This window comes from Lygodium microphyllum, chromosome 28 (genome assembly GCF_053477565.2).
Source record: "Lygodium microphyllum isolate KBCC chromosome 28, Lygodium_microphyllum_v1.1.10, whole genome shotgun sequence".
Taxonomy (NCBI): Eukaryota; Viridiplantae; Streptophyta; class Polypodiopsida; order Schizaeales; family Lygodiaceae; genus Lygodium; species Lygodium microphyllum.
This window is the reverse complement of record NC_141162.1, coordinates 39,194,556-39,199,857: the sequence shown is the minus strand read 5'-3', so window position 1 is coordinate 39,199,857 and position 5,302 is coordinate 39,194,556.

The window sequence follows — 5,302 nt, the reverse complement described above, 5'->3', positions numbered from 1 at the left end:
AAATGTTATGCTGAAATCTCAGATTAAGGCCCTTCATTCACTGATTGAAGCTAATATGCATTAGACAAGCATTGCATTCATGAATAGATGAATTCAAGCAAAGGTTGGCTGAGAATTTGATGAAAATGTTCAATTCTTTAATCTCTCAGTCAAATGGCTTAAGCTCAGCAATTGGATTAATGAGAGAGATTAAAAATTGAAGAGAAATACCTTGACATGGCTGAAAATAACTTGCCAAATGCTTGATAGGGCTCCCGGTTGTCCAATGTTAGCAAAATAATCCAAGAAGCTTGCTTATCTGATGGTAGAGACCAATCTTGAAGCTTCAAATGCTTGAAATTGAAGCAATAAACCCGTTTCCCCCAAATTTTTGCTCCATTGAAGCTCTTGATCTTCAATCTTAAGCCATCCCGTGCTTAATCCTTGCAATTTGTTGAAGAATCCTTGCTGAAATGATTCCACGGGCCAAAAGGATGAAGAATCTTCAAGAAATTGTCAAGAAATGGAAGCTTGGGCTGAAGCTTTCATGGCTGCCCATGGACTGTTCACCTAGGGTTCAAGAGAGCTGAGGAATCTTCAAATGTTGCTGAGAATCTCAATGTAGCTGAAGATTAATGCCTGGAATGGATGAAGAAGAGTGCCAAGGCTGAGGGGAAGCAAGCTTGGAGCAGGGCAGGGCTGGAATCAGCCCGAAAATTGCGCCGCAATTTTCGGGGCTGTTCCTGGCCTGAATGCTTGCTCAATCTTGAGCAAGTAGGTGCTCAACTTGAAGCTCATGCTGAAAGGCTTCTATTCCAGGTGATTGTTGGTCAGGAAGATCAGAGGTAAGAGAGATATGAGCAGATCTTGGGGCTGAACCTCCATGGAACCTGCAGGAATTTCCAGGAAAGGGGAAAGAGAAACCCCTCTTTTCAAAGTAACCACAGTTTGTTCTCAAACTAAGCCCGGTTAACCATTCTTTACCCTAGTTACCTCCATTTTTGCATAAAATTTGATGACGTCCAGCCATTTAAGCCTTTACCCGCCATATCTGACCTTGGATAACTCCAGATGTAGTCATTGCTAACTGTAGTTGTCCTGCAGCACTCCACTAGTCACTGTCTTGTACCATTTTTGTCTGAAATTGGTTTTGAAATAGGAAAATAGGAGTGAAAATGGAAGAAAATAATGGATCAAAGACTGAAGCTCTGATACCACTTGTCAGAGAGAGAACTAGGGAGAGAAGAAGAGGAGAGAGAAAGACTGCAGAGGAGAGAGAAAGACTGCAGGAAGAGAGAGAAATAGAGTGACGAGGAGAGAGAAAGACTAGAATTGGAGAGAGAAAGACAGGAAAGGTGAAGAAGCCATGGAAGCTTGGAGCAAGAAGGGAGAGAAAGATTGTAATTGTATTGATATGTCAAAAAGATGTGAAAAATTACAACTTCTCTCCTTATATACCAGTGTCAGTGTGACATGGCATATTATTAACATTCTAAGTATTCCCAGCTTCTTACAGTATCTAAGACCAAGAGAGGATTGTTGAGGGTCATTAATTGTTATTATTATGTACTATTGAGAGAGAGCATATTTGAGAGAGTGTGTGTATGAGAGATAACCAATTTCTATGAAGAAACATGATATCTACATGAGAGAGATTGAGAGAAAGACTATGAAGACTATGAAGATAATGAAATATGAATAATATGTGATGAATTCCATTTAAATTTGATAATTCATTTGTGTCCTTTTGTTTCTTTCATGGTTTCTATGAAGAATATGTTAAAGTTTTATTGTGATAAATCTGTGGGAGATTCATTATATGATGCTACTTGAAGATTGATTGTTCTTGGTGTTCTTTTTTGTATTGTGGTTAATTAAAGTATAAAGAACATGCTTGTTGGTGGAACAAAATAGATTAACATTGTAGCATATTTTCCATTTTCTTAGTATTCCTCTTGGAGTTTCATGTTTTTGGTTTGCACAATCGGGGAAATTGCCATTAACAAGCACCAACAGAGGCTGGAAATAGAAGAAGTGGCAATGTTGAAAGAAAGAAAAGCAATGGAAGATTGTAGGATTCTTGCTACTATTGAAGAATTGGAGATCTTCATTGCCAAATCCACCTTATACAAGAAGTGTATTTCTCAATGGTGGAAACATGTCACTATCTTGATACGGGCTCTATGTGATAGATTGATCCCAGTCTTCTAAATCTATAGAAAGTTGTATCACTATAGCCAACCATTTCCCACAAATCTGAAGAGAAAAATAGAAACAACGAGTATCAATGGAAGATTTTGACTTCATTGAAGAATTTCCAGACATCATTAAGTGGGAGATTGTGAATAAGCTTCAGGAGTCATAATTAGTGGAGGCTCACAATAATAAGAAGCAAAAAGCTTGGACTTGTTCATAGATACACAACAACAAGATACGTGGGATACTTGGTGTACTAATAACCTTTTATTTGTCCAATTGGAAATCCACTGGAAGCTAGTAGATAGACTGTTCTTCACAACTTATGCTATTGAGACCCTCCAATGTTGGTATTATCAGGACAATGGCACTATGGCAATCCTTAAAAGAATAAATTTGGATACTTTCAAAATTGAATATCTTCCCCCTTTGCAATGGAATGAAAGAAAAATTCAGAGATATTGAAAAGAAGTAGAATAAATGTTGGCAAGAGAGTCCTCCAAAGATTGAAACCCTTCTGATTTCATTATATTGAGTGCAGACAAGCTAGGTGGAGCCAACTCACTCATGAATGATGTGATCAAGAGGTAAGAACTAGAACAAATCTAGAGATACATGAGAAGAGAGAATGCAAAAATCAAAGTCAAGAACAAGTCAGTAGCATAAGCCTCCCTTGATGCCTTTGTGACACTCTTTACAAAAGTCCCAATGGCGAATCAAAATTTCATTCCCAGCCTGATTTGTCTTGGAAATGTTGATGACATGACAAATGTAGTCCCATTGCTGATATTTAAGGAAGAATACAATGAGTACCCCAATCTTCATGTAGCTAAGTTCATGGTAGCATGTGCAGTCAACAATGCCAAAATGCCAGAGCATTGATTGGTGATATTTTTTGCTACTTTCAAAGGTGACAAGCAACATGAACTTTTAGCACATGGGATGACCTAAAGGTGGCCTTTCTTACCAATTTTAGACACAAAATTTTTGAAGAGCGGTTATAAGAGTTCTTTGGAGAATGGGTGGAAGCATATATCTCTAGAATGGAATTCATACTAAAAAGTCAATCCTCTGGAGAATGGGTGCAAGCATATGTCTCTAGAATGGAATCTATACTAAAGAGATGGACCAACTATAATTTGGATAAAGGCATCTAGAAGGGAGTTTTTCTTTAGAGGCTTACAACTAGAAGTTCATAAGTTTGTGGAGCTGAGAAGACTACTCAACCTACAAGTTGCAATGAAAGGTGCAAGACTATACATTGAAGTTGAAACAAGGTTTTCTATGACCTTAGGGAAAGGAATCTTACCTCCTCCAATGCTAGGAATGGTATAACCACCAAATGTAGCCCAAGGGGCTATTCTCTATCCCTATCCCCAGATGCAAACAGTGCCATAGTATAGTACACCAAATCCACAATGACCGTAGACAATATTGCCTTAAATGATGTTTCAACCGTAACAGCAATGGCCTCAAACAACTCCCCCAATGGAAACTTAACAACAATAATGGAACAATACCAACTAGAACTACCAACAAATCAACAATTTCGATATAGGAGCTCAGCATCAGAATTGGAACAAAGGACCCTTTGGAAACCCAACTAGTCTATGCAGTGATTATAGAGACTTTCCAAAACCCTACTATGAGTACTCCAAGAGGATAAACTTTGAAGGACTAATTGTCCAATTTAGTTGCAAGCATCAAGAAAGAGTTGATGGATGTGATAATAAAACAGTTGCAAACACGGAAAGTGAATACCACCAGCATATTTAATATTATAGGAGTAGGAAGAGATATAATGAGATCAAACACTTGGTTCAGGAAGTGTCATTGAGTGGAACATTTACTGACTAAATGAAATCAAAAGCCAACTATCCCTAGAGCCTTCTATTCTTACTATCTAAGAAACAACCACACAAAGGATGTCTACTCTCTGAAGGAGATGTATGACAAAAAGAAGAAACATGAGGAAGCAAGGCTCAACATGCTAGAATCCAAGATGACAACCCAAGATATCATCCCAAAGCCCAAAGAATTTGGTCCTAATTTTGGTCCAAGAAGGTTTCTTACCCAAAGTTACAGAGGAAGCTAGCCTAGTGGTGGATAGAGATCAGAAGTGGAATACTACTAGTGCAAAGAGAAAGGTCACCACATCTCCCAAAATTTCCCCAAACCTTGAAGATCCATGGATTACAAGCACCTTTATAGCCAATGCAAAGAAGAAGGTAAGACTACTAAAGACTATCCCATTCTAGCTTATGTTAAGACTAATGGACACAGACACTCAATAGAAGAATCAAGAGCCTGCCTCCAATCTAGTAGAATTGGAAGTATCTGTAGTTACACGTGCCAAGAAAAGAGAACCCATAGTTCCAAAAGAGAATGTTCAGGAAACCTACAAAATTTGTCAATTTTAAGTTTCCAAAAAAACCACAGAGCAATACATCACAAGACAATCCAATGCCACGAAAGGTTGCAGAGATAGTCCAAGACACAGAACCAAAGGATTAGGAGACAAAAGAGATGAATGTATCTCTAGTGATAGACAAAGTGGTGATGCAACCTTGCTTGAAAAAAGAGGAAAAATGAAAGGAGGTATCACCCCATTCCCTAGATGGTTGAAAAAACTAGTAGACCCTATCAAGGAGTATGACTTGGTGAACTAGTTGGATACCTTTCACCCTAATTTGACATTTTGACAACATTTGATACTGCCACCCAAAAAAAAAAAGATTCAAAAGCATTCTTACATGAAGATGAGGCTTGAGGCTTACCAATTAGGCATCTACATAAAAAACCAATAAGGTCCCAAAGCCTATGAAAGAAGTGTACACGGCCAACACCTTCTTGGATTTTGGCACTCCAAAGACTAACATTTCAATATAAGGGTGCTTCATTATAAGTGCGTTGATAGATGGAGACTCTTCATTGAACATCATGATGGATGTGACAATGAAAGATTTAGGTCTTCAAGGCATACAACCTACTCAATGGCTCGTTAGACTAGCTAATCAAAGCAGAATCAAGCCTTTGGCATCCTTCCTTACATCAAGATCATAGTTGCTAGGGGTAGATATTATTGGATGATATACCTAGTGGTAAGGCCAAACTCTTGTGGAACACC